The sequence below is a fragment of the Pteropus medius genome, unplaced genomic scaffold (genome assembly GCF_902729225.1).
Source record: "Pteropus medius unplaced genomic scaffold, Ma_sr-lr_union100, whole genome shotgun sequence".
Classification (NCBI taxonomy): domain Eukaryota; kingdom Metazoa; phylum Chordata; class Mammalia; order Chiroptera; family Pteropodidae; genus Pteropus; species Pteropus medius.
Genome location: NW_024354500.1, coordinates 33,956,866 through 33,971,785, shown reverse-complemented (window position 1 = coordinate 33,971,785; position 14,920 = coordinate 33,956,866). Strand labels below are relative to the sequence as shown.

At 33.0% G+C, this 14,920-nt stretch overlaps 1 protein-coding gene across 1 annotated transcript in view; it reads right to left on the bottom strand.

Annotated features, from left to right (window-relative positions):
• The window catches only part of LOC120594927 (cysteine-rich secretory protein 3-like), a 36,414-nt gene extending 24,653 nt beyond the window's left edge, over positions 1-11,761 (bottom strand). The window contains exon 1 of the mRNA XM_039853122.1: positions 11,377-11,761. The gene's annotated coding sequence lies outside the window, so the exon portion shown is untranslated. The remainder of the gene's footprint in view (positions 1-11,376) is intronic.
• Positions 11,762-14,920: the final 3,159 nt, after the last annotated feature.

Below are 14,920 nucleotides of genomic sequence, written 5' to 3'. Positions count from 1 at the left end.
GTTGAAAATTACATAATATCACCTATATGTGGGATATAAACCCTCATGGACATGGACAATAGACTAGTGGTTACCAGAGGGTAGGGAGAGGGGGGAGGGCAGATATAAATGAGGTAAAAAGGATCAAAAATGTGGTGACAGAAAGAAATCTAACTATGGGAGGTGAACACACAATGTAAATATATATATGCCTTACTGTTAAAATGTACAGCTGAAATTTATTGAATTTCATTAACCAACGTCACGATAAAAATAAATTAATTAAAAAAAAACCCTGCTAAACATAAAAAAATAAATAAAATAAAATAAAATAAAATAAAATAAAATAAAATAAAAGGGGATGGACTACCAATATCGAGTTCTCTTTACCTCTAAAAAGTAATGATTTTAAATACTGAGTTTGTATAAATGAAGGGTTATAAATTAATAAATCACAATTAGTACATACATAGCACTAGCAGGCATTTCTGGGTACTCATGTTAGCATGTATATTGCACTATGTGGTGCACAATTCAAATAATTACTAGGGCAAAAATGTGCTAAAACAGATCAGTGCCTATGATGTGATATCAACAGAATATCATTTAATGATAGTTAATTAATAAGTTAAATAGTTGAATATTACTCTAAATGTTCTTTATGATAGTTTAAAACTCAGGATAGATTTTACCATAAAATTTTAAAAAGAGTGCTAACCATTCAGCTGCCATGTCTCCAGTTAATCCCTAAAATGTATTTTACCCCATGATATGTGATATGTGACTTCTCAATACGCCGAATTAACCGCTAGGATAAAATCACCTTGGAATCATCACCTATGCAACCATTTTTTCTATGGGAGAATGTGTTTCATGGGCAAAAGCAGATCCAGAAATGCCCACAGCTCATGCTACTCTCTATTTAATGATATAATACTCTTAAAAGCTTGAGATTCGTGATATGATGGGCACAAATTAAATTTCTGTACCAAGGTATATTGGGAAATTATTTTTCTGTCCACAAGTTCTTACCTCTATAAATGGTAATAATATTATTTTATTTAATTGTGATAAAATGGGGTAATATATATAAGTTGCCTAGCATGTAGTAAGAATTTCTAAAGTGTTAGTTCCCTCCTATCTTATACACTTGTTTTCCTTTGTTTCTAGAAAAATTTCTCTCAAACACTTGTAAGCTATGGGATTGCACTTGAATTTTATGACAGATGGTATGACTAAGTGTGAGAAATTACCATAAGAGAAGCGGATAGAAAGTGTATAAAAGAGGAAAATATCTTTTTTGACTTATTATTACCACTTAGTATATGTTCTCTAATTTTATATCCACAGTTATGACTAAATGATCATTATGTGCACCATAATGCTCAATGCTCTAGATCAAAGTTTTAAAATCTGAGCACTGAATCATCAGTAAAAATAATAAACTCTTAGGAATTAAGGCATCTAAGGTCAATATCCAAACGAGGTCATAAATTCTGACAAATGAAAATGAATTTGATCTTCCCTCTGTAAATTTTGACATGTGTGATGGAACTGTGCCCAAATATCTGGGTATGAATATAGCTATCACTAGAATTAGTTTTGCAACAATTGATTAAGTATGTGGAAATTAATATTATGCACTCTATTATCTTTAAATATCTAGGATAATTATAATTGTGTACACAAATTATGAGTAGAGATTAAAATCCTTATTGTTGTTGAAAACAATGAAGAAGGAAGATAAATCTTTTGTTACTTGAGGAGCAAGTTTACAAGTTGAGACTCTTTTAAATAGTTAAAAGATGAGTCGCATAATTTTAATGATGACATATTTTACCTTTGACAAATAAACAGAGTAGTATTTACTCATAAAGAAAGCAAGAAAAAAATAGAAATTATAGATAAATAATTTGAAATTTAACTTCTTGGTGATGTTTTTCTATGAATCTTGGCAATATTTTTTTCAATAAACTTGACTATATCTATATGGTCAATTAGTACAGGTGTTTGTATTAATGCTGTTCTCCCTAAGGCCATGTTAAATTTATTAATGCAGTCTTTGATTAATGTTACCTAACAGAAAATGTTGAGTATACTTGACCATGAAAAAAGTATTGTATCTTAGAAGTGATGAGAACATTTTACAGTTAAATATGGTTACTTTCTGTTCTCATTCATCTTTCCTTCCTTATTGAACATTTCAAGATACATTTATCATTAAAAAGTTGATTTTTTGCTTTTAACTTTGTTTTTGTAGTATGAGTTTAACTCCTGGCTAGTTTAATTTTATAAATTGAAATTTTTGTAGTTAACAGTAGTATCTTTTGTGTATTCTCATGTGCTCAATTCTTTATCGATGCCCGAAGTAGCTGTTCTATTCATTCAAATGGTGATAACTTTTTCTTTGAGTTATCTACCATATTAATGACAAAAGATGGTATGGTAAATAATCTTCTCTTTTATTTTCAGTAAAAGTCACAATGCTATTTCCTTTATCTTTTAAAAGGATGAAATATTAAACTAATATTTAAATTAATATTAAACTAATATTTAAATTGATACATATTATTAATTTACTTCATTTGGTAATTTTCTGTCAGAAGAACTGATAAACTATAAGCAATCTTTTAGAATATATTTTAACATGAACTTCTACATCAGCTTTTTCCTGATAGGAAGGGGGAAACTTTTGGGTCGCTATTGAAATCATATTAGAAGAGTAAATTCACTTTTGAAACGTTGACAGTGTTTTGCCATTGAGTTTTCTTACACTAGACCCTATTATGTCTTTCCAATTATTTAATTCTATTGAAGTATTTAGATCCTTCAAGAGTATATAAAATTTTTCCTCAGGTAAGCTTTGAATGTTTCTGGCTTAATTTATTCCCAAGTTTTATCTTTTCAGTTGTTGTAAATGGCACTCTTTCTTTCCATTTGCCGTTCTAAAAACTTACAATGGCAGGCACATTCGGTCTGTCTTTGTAACCTAAAAAATGAACTATGTTGAAATAAAAAAGATAGTAAATACATATCTCTACCAAAATTACAGAATATGAATAAGCTTTCCCCTAAAAACGATCTATGATTTATCTTGCTTTTTTGCTTGTGACTCCCAACTATTAAATAATCATGATAGTTGTATTGGTTTCCTATGACTGCTATAGTAAATCACCATAGATTTTTTGGCTAAAAAACAACAGAAATTTATTCCCTCATAGTTATGGAGGCCAGAGGTTCATAATCAGTATCACTGTGCTAACATCAAGGTGTCAGCAGGGTTATACTTTTTTCAAAGACTCTATGGGAGAATTTGTTCCTTGTCTCTTCCAGCTTTTGGTAGCTGCCAATCTTCATTGATTTGTGGCTGCATTACTCCAATGTCTGCCTCCTTGGGAATACACAAGAGATAACTTGCCTCCTCCCCTTCTATCTGTAATCTTTCTCTCTCTGTTTTATAAGAACATTTGTGAAAACAATTAGGACTCACCCGGATAATCTGGGGTAATTTCCGCATCTCAAGATCCTTAGCTTAGTCACATCTGCAAAGACTCTTCTTGTTTTCAAATAAGATAACGATTAAAGGTTGCAGGGATTAGAACATGGATATCTTTGGGGAAGGGGGGGCAGAGGGAGGAATGTCATTTTAGCTTATACAATAGTCAATACCAGACTTATCCTATTAAAGTCTAGGTGATATCTGACTTCACCTTTCCTGCCATCTGAGCAGTTGAAGGAAAAATTAATTATAGGCTTGTTGTGATAGTTTAATACATTGCCAGAGAAAATTTTCAGGATCATATCTTCAGTTGTTCAGATGTTATAAGTGTGATCTGAACAAACCCATTGGAGTTCTGAACTATAGATCAGTATACCTCTTCACTATCTCAGGAGCACTAGTAACTAGTACAAAACAGTACAATCTAAATTTGAACAAACTTATACTTTGTATAGTTAGACAATGCAAATATATTGGAAAATATCTGTGCAAGGAGAGCAGCAAGATTTAATAAATTTTAATGAACTCTATAAAGGTGGTCAGAGTAGTCAAAAGTTTGAAACTGGTATAGAAAAATAATAAATTCCAAGGTATAATAATGAAAGAAAATCGATAAAATTTAACGGCAATGCCTCTTAGTTAGATCAAGAAAATAAAACCTAATTATTGTAAAGTCCTTTATGTTCATCATTGATATGTAAAACAAATTCTCTTCTGAGCAAGAGAAAAGAATATATCTAAAGACTAAAATCTCAGTGTCACCCTGGAATCCAGATGGCTTGCTTAATCCCTGGCATAAATTATATTAGAAACTGAATCATTACAATCTTCAAACAAATAAGAACATTTTTAATCCCATAGACAACTCCAATGAAAACAAAAGATACTGGTTTTATTTGCTAAGACTAGAATTTTAGAGCAAAAAAGTGACTTAAACTCTGTAGGACAAAGATATTTGAATCAGAAGTCTCAGGAGGATCACAAAAGACACAGAGCTGCCCATGAGCCAGGCCTTATATCTCTGTCAAGTGGCCAACTTATATGGAGCTCCTTTTGTTTTTCTGTTTTTCTTGGGGGATGTGGGTGGATAGGTGAAGAAAAATTCATCTTTTATGCTAGCAAAAACTAACATGCTTCTTGTTAGAAGTAATATGTTCCCAGTTCTTCAAGTATCAAGGAATAGGAAAGGTTCTTTAGTTATTAATAAATCCATGAGAAACATATTCCATATGTTCTCAAGTGGGGAAAATTTGCCACATGTTAAAGTATTGCCAAATTTCCTGTTGGTTATTAACCGTAACAGCTAGTTACCGAAAATCTATGCTTCCAGGAAAAAAATACATGAAAATATCCTAATAGATTTAAGTATATCTCTAAAGACAAAATTCTTAGTCTAAAAGTTCTGAGTATGAAATTTCAGATTCTGTTTCTCCACAAAAAATTAGTATGTAAATATGCTTTAAAAAGTGGGAAGAATTGCCATGCCATGTCGTTACCTCTTTCTTTTTCCTTTTTAGGGTATGTGTAGTTTGAATATTTGCTTTCAGTAGGGTATATGGAACTTAAGATTGGTTTTCAGTGGATAGAGTATAGAATGTGAAGTAGTATTAAATGATAAGTTCTTTTTTGTTCACAAATACATTAAAAATTCTGTCATGAGATTAACATGCAATATTAGTTACAGAAAAATTAGCAGGAACAGGAAAACATTGTTGCTATAGAGGACTACTTGTAAAGATTTTTTTTTCTGTTTTATCAACCAGACACTATTATTATATTAAGAAAAAAACCATCACAGGAAACCTTATATACACTAACTTTATTGTCATGAGAGTTGTACTTGTAAATAAGAATATTCGATAAAAACGTACCTGGATATATGTCACTTAACACATCTTAATTACTAATGACTATTTTCTCTTAAAAAATCAGATGAAAATAGCCATTATTATATTGAAAATATTGACCAATTTCTTGAGTCATTTCATATGATTTGAAAAAATTTTAAACAATCATACTGCAAGTCCTTAAGTATTAGGTGTGGTGTAATGTAAATGAGGATAGAACATTTTTTTAGACAGTCAACCTTGGTGAAACAAGCTGCCATTTCTTTACCGACAGCAGTTGTGAAAGTCTAAACTGTTTCCTCAGCCAAGACTATTTTCTTTAAAGCTCTTTAATTCCTTTGAATTTTTTTCTCCATGTTTTCTTTTTGCTCAATAAGCCGCAAATCAAATTTCACCTCCTAGTTCCTCAGCTATGTTGCTTCTACTTCACCTCCCTATTGCATTAATTTTGAATTTTTGTCGGGACTATTATAAGAATGATTAATGCTTCAAAAAAAAATTGATTATCTGTGTATAAATACACACACATATATGTTATTAGAACACTTGTTTTTTAAAATAATATAATTATGTTCTTTTAATTAATATGGTAGAAATCCAGTGACATAATTATTGCTAATAATTTTCTGGGTGTCAAGCTACTAAAATTTCTCTAGATCTAATTAGGAAAATGCTCTTAATGTCTCACAAATAAGGATATGTTGCAAATAGAAACTAGGTAATCATTTATTTCTAACATAGTAACTCTTCTTTACCTTAGAAGGTGCTGAGGAAGACAGAGATAAGCAAAATAAATGACAAGAGGGGGCTTATTTGTGTAAAAGAAGAAGAAGCGAGTAAAGGGAGAGAGGAAAATAGCTTTTTTATCCTCTATCGTCTTCACTAGTATGTACAAGTTTCCTACTGGTGAGTGCATACTTCTTTTAATAAAAATTCGTAGGATATAATGATCAAATATTTTACAAAGACTTTCATGATTACATATTTCTAATTTTATAGTAAACTTCTTTTATAATGAGATTTCAATAGTACTTAGAAAAGCAAAGTGGGTCTCTACAATATCTGACACATTAACTTACTGATACTTGACATTCTTTATGTTTGAAATTCCCTTAAAAAAGAGCAAAGCTATTCATTATCCTATTGAGAGTAGACTAATGTAGCATGGATGGCCAAGATGCGTTGAGAGGTGAATAGGTCAAACTTTTGGATTTAAATCTATGCTTGTCCCTTGATTTTGACCAGATAAGTCACTAACCTATTAGTATTACTAATTTCACAGGTTGTTATTACAGTAAGAAAAAGATATTTTAAAGCAGGTGTTTCATAAAAATATAATTTCAAATCAGAAAATGTAGACATCTCTGTGAGAAATTATCTGTAATTTTTACTTTGATAGAATAGTTTCTTGCTGTGCAAACCAAAAAAAAAAAAAAAAAAAGGGAAGAATCAATGACAAACCCTACAGAGAGTAATCTTTTGTCTAGAGAGAATTTCTTTATTCATACTAAAATAATATGGAATCCAGACATGAGAGCATTTGCTCTTTCTGCTCCTTCTGCCTGATAAAACCTGCATGTATTCTCATCTTATCTTTCTTTGATGCAATTAAATCCTAGTCATTCTACTTGGAATCGTAGGTTAGGATAGAGAGCTGTGGACTGCAAAGAGTAAGAGTTCCCAGGGGCTCCACTGATGTTTTTTAAAACGCTGGGCTGCCTCCACATATGACAAACCTAAAGCTAACATCATACTCAATGGGGAAAAGCAAAAAGCATTTTCCTTAAGATCAGGAATAAGACAAGGATGCCCACTTTCACCACTCCTCTTCAATATTGTATTGGAAGACTTAGTCACAGAAATAAGACAAGAAAGAGAAATAAAAGGTATCTGAATTGGAAAGCAAGAAGTAAAACTCTTGTTATTTGCAGATGACATGATACTATATATAGAGAACCCTAAGATTTCACCAAAAAACTGTTAAAATTGCTCAATGAATTCAATAAAGTAGCAGGATATAAAATTAATTTTCAGAAGCCAGTGGCATTTTTATATACCAATGATGATCTTTCGAGAAGAGAAATTAAGAAAACAATCCCATTTTCAATTGCATCAAAAATAATAAAATATCTGGGAATCAAATTAGCTAAGGAGGTAAAAGACTTGTTCTCAGAAAATTATGTCACTGAAAAAAGAAATTGAAGAATATACAAATAAATGGAAGCATATATCGTGCTCGTGGGTAGGAAGAATCAACATCATTAAAATGGCCATACTACCCAAAGCAATCTACAGATTCAGTGCAATCCCTATCAAAATATCAAAGACATTTTTCAGAGAGCTAGAACAAATAATCCTAAAATTTATATGGAACCATAAAAAACCCCGAATAGCCATGGCAATCTTGAGAAAGAAGAGCAAAGTTAGAGGTATCACACTACCTATTGTCAAACTATACTGCAAGTCTACAGTAATTAAAACAGCATGGTACTGGCATAAAAACAGACACATTGATCAATAGAACAGAATAAAAAGCCCAGAAATAAAGCCACACCTATACGCTCACTTAATATATGACAAAGGAGGCAAGAATATTAAAGTCTCTTCAATAAATGGTCCTGAGAAAATTGGAAGATAGATACAAAAAAAAAAAAAAAAGAAAAAAGAAAAGAACCTGGACAACATTTTCACACTGTATACAAGAATAGACTCAAAATGGATTAAAGACTTAAATGTAAGACCTGAAACTATAAAAATTCTAGAAGAAAACATAGGCAGTAATCTCTCTGATATTGCTACTAGCAATTTATTTTCAGACATATCTCTTCAAGCAAGGGAAAAAAAGATAAAATAAACAAATAGGACTACATCAAACAAAAAAGTTTTTGCACAGCAAAAGAAATCATCAACAGAACAAAAAGACAACCAACTGAATGGGAGAAGATATCAGCTTATGATACATCTGATAAGAGGTTAATATCCAAAATCTATAAAGAACTCATACAACTCAGCAACAAAAAACAAACAATCCAGTTAAAAATGAGCAGAAGACCTGAACAGATATTTCTCCAAAAAGGAAATACAGATGGCCAATAGACATATAAAAAGATACTGAAGGTAACTAATCATCAGAGAAATGCAAATTAAAACCACAATGAGATATCACCTGACTTCTGTCAGAATGGCTATCATCAATAAATCAGAGAACAACAAGTTTTGGTGAGGATGTGGAGAAAAAAGAACCCTCATACACTGCTGATGAGATTGCAAATGGGTACAGTTGTAATGGCCTGCTGAAATGTGAAAGGGTTAAAGAATAATTAAAACCTGAAACTGGACAAAGGAAGTCTATAACTTAGGCCTAGTTTCTGGAACCCCTAACCACATTCTGTTAATCATGAAACTTGTAACAATGAGCTCATACGCTAACTGCCAATTTTAGCCTGTGTAACCCTGCTTGCTTGCGTGGCATGAAAAATAATCAATTGTATATAAGCTGAGAATTACTGTTTGGCCATCGCCCATGGGAACACTGGCTATTGGCCATGGGAACATAGGCAATCACCCATAGGAACATAACATTCTAACACAAGCTTTCTGCTTCTGTACTTCCCGCTTGCACACCTGACCAGTGGGTTGACAGGTAGTGAATAGGAGAAAGATGGACCTTTGTGTTTAAGACAGAATGAGGAATGGGATTTGGGGCTTAAAAACCTTGTATCTTGGCATTTCGAGGCTGCTCCTTTGCAAGGACAGCCGCCGGCTAATAAACTGTCTCCTGGTTAAGAGCACTCAAGTTGGGTCTGGTTATTCTGGACACAACACAGTCACTATGGAAAACAACCTGGAGGTTTCTCCAAAAATTAAAAATGGATATACCTTTTGACCCAGCAATTGCACTTCTGGGTATTTATCCAAAGAAAACCAAAACAATAATTTGTAAAGATTTATGCACCCCTATATTCATGGCAGCACAATTTACAATAGCCAAAATATGGAAGCAATGTAAATGCCCATCAACAGATGATTGGATAAAGAAGTCATGGTTCATATACAATGGAATATTACTCAGCCATTTAAAAAAATGAAATCCTACCATTTGCAATGACTTAGAGGATGGACTTAGAGGTTATTATGCTGAGTGAAATAAGTTAGACAGAGAAAGATAAATACCATATGATTTCGCTTATATGTGGAATCTAAGGAACAAAAACCCAAACTAATTAAAAACAGATTCACAAATATAGAGGACAATCTGGTGATGATAGAGAGGAGAAAGGTTGAGGGGGACTGGGAGAAAGTTTGGGGAGCTGGGAGAAAGAGGAGAAGGGTAAAGAAGTACAAATTAGTGGTTGATAGATGGTCACAGGGATGGGGAGCACAACATAGGGAATGCAGTTAGCATTAATATAATGGATAGGTGGAGAGCCAGAGGAGAGAAAGAGCAATCAGGGGGATCGTTTCATAAACTACATAAATGTCTAACCATTGTACTATATACTTTAAACTAATAACAAAATAAAATTTAAACTTTAAAAAAAAAAAAAACCTCTGAGGCTGCCTCAATAACCTTAGAGCCTCGTCCATAATCTATCAAGGACACTCTATGTTCCTCTTTTCCCTGTTCTTCCCAATGCCCCAGTCCACTTAGTCATGGCACACAGTGCTTATTGATGCAGAACAATGAACAATTATAACCATGGAGATTTCTATAAGAATAATTACATGAAAATAACTTTCAATAATTTCCCAAGAGGAACTTCTTTTTCTAGCCAATTTTTTCAAGTCAACTATAAAGGACATACATGTGGAATTGCCTGCAATTTATACACTGTCCCTTAAATCTTTTCGTCTCCTAAAATTGCCACCTTTCCATCATGTCCCTGTTTCTACTGCCCACTCTTTATCTTTCCAGGCTGTAAGAAGAGAGTGACTGCAATATCCTTGAGGTTTTCTGTGTGGAATTATATAGATAACCAAGTCATAGCCATTTCCATAGGGACACTCCAGAGTATTTGCTCAACTCCAGGTTTATTTTTCTCAACACACACACGCATACAAGCAATAAAAGCAATATATGATTTAGCGAGTACTTTTTGTATGTGTATTTTATTCTTTTTTGTAAAGAGAAGGAAAAGAGATGGTATACAATTTATCTGGGTATATTAATATAGTTTCTCCTAATGATATACTCAAAATCAGCAAGGGTGCTTCATTTTTTTTTTAAGTACATAGTTTTGTATTGTTTTTTGTTATTTTGTTTTATTTCTTAAATATACCGAGTCAGAATCTCTGGAAATGGAGCTCAGATTTCAGCATTTTCAATAAGCCTCCCAAGTGATTCTTTCATTTTGAGAATTCTTTTAAAAGCCATATGCGTGTGTGGAGTCACTTGAAAAATTTTCTAAAGTTGGAAAGACCATCTAATTTTTGATACTTTGAAAGTGAAAGAGGACATTATTAAAAAAGTATTGCTAAGGATAACCTATGTGTATCAGGGACTTCCCAGACAAACCAAGAAATACTGTTATTCTCATAAGAGCTGAATACTAGGACACATGTTTTGAATATGAAATCTAGGACAGAGTAAAAGTTTTGGAACGTATCATAGATGTCGGTTCCATATTATCCCTACTCATATACAATTAAAACTGCAGATCACTCCTCCAAGTTATTTCTAACTCCATCTCATCTTTCACATTTTCAGCACCACTGTTCTAGACCAAGTTCTCATCATTTATCTTTCAGATTATAGATCTGGCCTTGTATCTGCTCCTGTTCTCTCCATTTTTTTCTTTCTCTCATTCTTTCTTCCCAATCAATGCCAGAGTAATGATGCATAAATTATTGTTCTCTTATCATGCTTAAAATATGTAAATGTTTCTCCCTGATTTAAACCATGATAATGCACAGAATAAAGAATGGAATAATGCATACCATACCATTGATATAAATAATAAATGACATAATGGTAAAAAGAAGAGAGTTCTTATTTAGCTAGTATGCACCGGTAGTTAAAAATGCTGGTTGGCAAATTGAACCTGCTCTTACCCTTTCAAGTGCCCCTTGCTCCACTGCAGAACCACCTGGCCCTTGCCTTCAGGACCTGCATGGACATTTCCACAATCTGGCCACAAACAAGGCTAAACCTGGTACGGCAGCATTCTCCTGGACCCAGCTCCAATGCTATGGCATGAAAATGTTCTCTTAGGTCAGCGCTGGTGATGTACTGGTTATGAAATATTTTTAACATCCGGCCTTAGAATAAATAATTTTCTTTTCATGGTACATAAAATTCCTCATGATTTGGCTTTTTTATACCTTATCTGTTCCATGGTCCAACTCCTCCTACTCTATGTTTCACTGCTCTGAAAAATGACATCTTCTCCCTTGTCTTCATGCTTTTGCACCTGCTTCCTGAACCACTCTTTCCCTACTTTCTTTCCTCCTAAACTCTTGCTTATTGTTTGTATCTAAGATTATTTAACATATATATTTTCATGATGGTCTTCCTTAGCTCCTTCCTAAGGCAGATCTGAGTACTTTTTCTATGCTCATATTTCATTTTGGACATATCTCTAAACTCAGTAATTTTTAAAGGTGGTCTTTTTATACATGTCCATTTCCCTTCTAAATGGTAACATACTTAACCCTGGAATATCATGTATATCTGTCCCCAGTCCTTAACACTTTCCTGCATGTATATACGGCAATATATATTGACTAACATATGACAAATAAAGAATAAATAATGAATAAAGGATGCTTATTTGAAAGAGTACATAAATGCAAAAAAAAATAAGCTGGTTAAGATTAGTCAGAGAGGGGTTTCACAAATGTGATACATTTTGAGCTGAACTTTGGAGTAAAAGACCTGGAGCAACGAGACAAGGGCGATTGGTCCCAATGAGACCAATAACAAAAGCAAGCATAGGAAGAGAAATCAATACATAGGTGAGCAGAGAATGACAACTTTGGGTTAGTAAGTGAATAATACAGAAGGAAGAGAATTATTCCAACACATTTCATGTCAGTTTGAGGAGTTTGGAGCTATACTACTAGAACCAGTAAATCCAAAGCTTTATCTCCTCACAATAGCCTTGGGTTTGTAACAATTGGCAGTATATTCTTCCCTGGAACTTGGTTCCAACTCCACACAAAGTCACTATCTGTGTCCCAGAAAGATTTAAATCTATGTTAAGCATTAACCAATCTTCCTGTGCTCTTACTTCCCGGAGTTCATCCTGTTCTCTCAAAGATCAACTGATAGCTGCTTGGGCCTGATGGTTCATTGTCCCTTAAGCATGTGACTCTTTGTCAAATGCTAATCCCCCTTAAATTAAGGCCTGAGGAATAAAGAAATCCATTATTTAGTGATTTATGTGGTTGTTGCTATACCTGGCACTGGTTCCTTGGTTTTGGACATGTCACATTTTTACGTTTGTTTTAATAATATATTGGTGTTCAAAGGTCATCTATGACTCATAGAAGCCAGTCCTGTGACTGTAAAACTATATTTTTTGCCTCTCATTCAGAAAACACCTCATGTGCTTTTCATATGAAGCTCGTAGGTTAACCGCAGCTGTCTATTATTATTTTTACCTTTCTAAGGTTAATAATTATCCCTAGAATGCTCATAGCCACAGTGAAAACAATCTAGCCTTCACCAAGTTAAATAATAATAATAATAATAATAATAAAAAGCTTGGGATTTTGTTATTTCTTCCAAGTTACACGAAACTGAAAATGACCTGCATGCATTTTATTTTATCTTAAAAAAAAAGCAAAAGTTTTTACAACATAGGGATCCCTGCCTAGGAATGGAAAACAAACTATAATTATAGATTTGTGCATATGAATAACTAGTGCTGATCCTTTTATGTGGTGTCAGATAATGTTATTTGCTCAAGTGATATTGTCTTTGGCAAATTTCTTTCTTATATGGGGTAAAAAAACTTTTCTTCTGCCTGCTGTAAAATTTTTTAACATACTACCCTCTAGTTTTCAATTATTTTCAATTCTGAGTTGGGTCTTCAGATATTTTTGGTTATGTATCCACGTGTTTCCACTGCCTAAAAAGTATCCCCTCCTCAGCCTAGGGAAACATTTGTAACTAGGATACTACTTTTTTTTTATTTTTTATTTTTGCCATAAGGCCAAGGTGCCACAGGAGAACCATCTATTTTTTTTTTATTGTTGTTGTTTTATATATATAACTTTATATAACTTATGAAGTTATCACCCCAATAAGTCTAGTACCCATCTGACACCACTGATGTAGTTACTACAATATTATTGTCTATATTCTCTATGCTGTTCTTTACAAGTAAGATACTACTTTTCTATGCATGGCTCTCAAGATTAGTTCTGAGCCAATTTTCGACTTACCCATTGCTCCTCTTCATTTCATTGTCTAATGTGTTTTTTTGGACTTCCCTCTACCAGCTTCAAACTCAGAAGGGATCTCTTCTATTAATAGCACCTTGTGCTTCCCATAAAAATCACACTCCTCTTCCATGATGAAGCTCTAGCCACATGGGACTTTCTAACACTTCTCAAAGAAAGCTCATTCTCACTGTTGGCACTTCTTACTTTCTGCATTCTCTGCCTAAAGTGCTCTACCATGCACCCCCCACCCTCATAATTTCACAGATAGCTTCCTCATAGCTTTCCAAATTTAGCTGAAATATTATTCTTTAGAAAGGCCTTTCTTGACTCCCTTAGACTGTGCTGCACGTATAGATTCAAAAAAATTTGTTGAATAAATGATTAGACAAATCTGATATCACACATGTCATATTTGAAGAAAAGAAATCGGAAGTACTAGAAATGTATAAATGATGAGAAGGCCAGAAGTAGATATTGACTGTCCATGTTCGTTTAGCATTTTACAGTTAACAAAGCAACTTGACATATATCATTTGAATTTTTGAATTCTGTTATGGAAAATTATTACAATCTCCATGTCACGAGAATGGAGGGTTAAAGAAGTTAAATAATATTTCAAGATCATGAAGCTAGTAAATAGGAGAAGTTGGAAGTTAAACTATATTCTTATGTCCAAATTTAATGTTTTGTCTTCTATAATTTGTTGGAGTCTCTGATTTAAATTTGATATTTGTCAGAATAGAGGTTCTAGGTGAAATATCAGCAATATTAAGTGAATGACAGTTATCGGAAGTTGAACACATTTGTGGACATACAAATACCTTTCCTGCTGCAGAAAAAAAAAAAAATATGTGAATTCTCTGTACTGGCTCTGGCTTACCCTCTTTCTAGTTGTATCACTAACTGCTAATTCTATGCTTTAGTTTTCTCTTCTACAAATGGGGATAATTCCACAGGGTGGTCATGGGAATTAAAGTAGCTTATATATACGTAAAGCTTTAGAACATTGCCCATTGTGAAGTAATGCTTAATACATGAAAACTACTTTATGATTATGATCGTTGTTATTATTAGTATTATTTTACATGTTTACTAAAGACCTTTCTTCTAAAGATAATATTAAAAGCATAAAATATGTGACTTTTATTTGTAATTATTTTTTTGGGATTTCCATTATTAATTGTATGGAAGGAGGGATCTTTTTTAT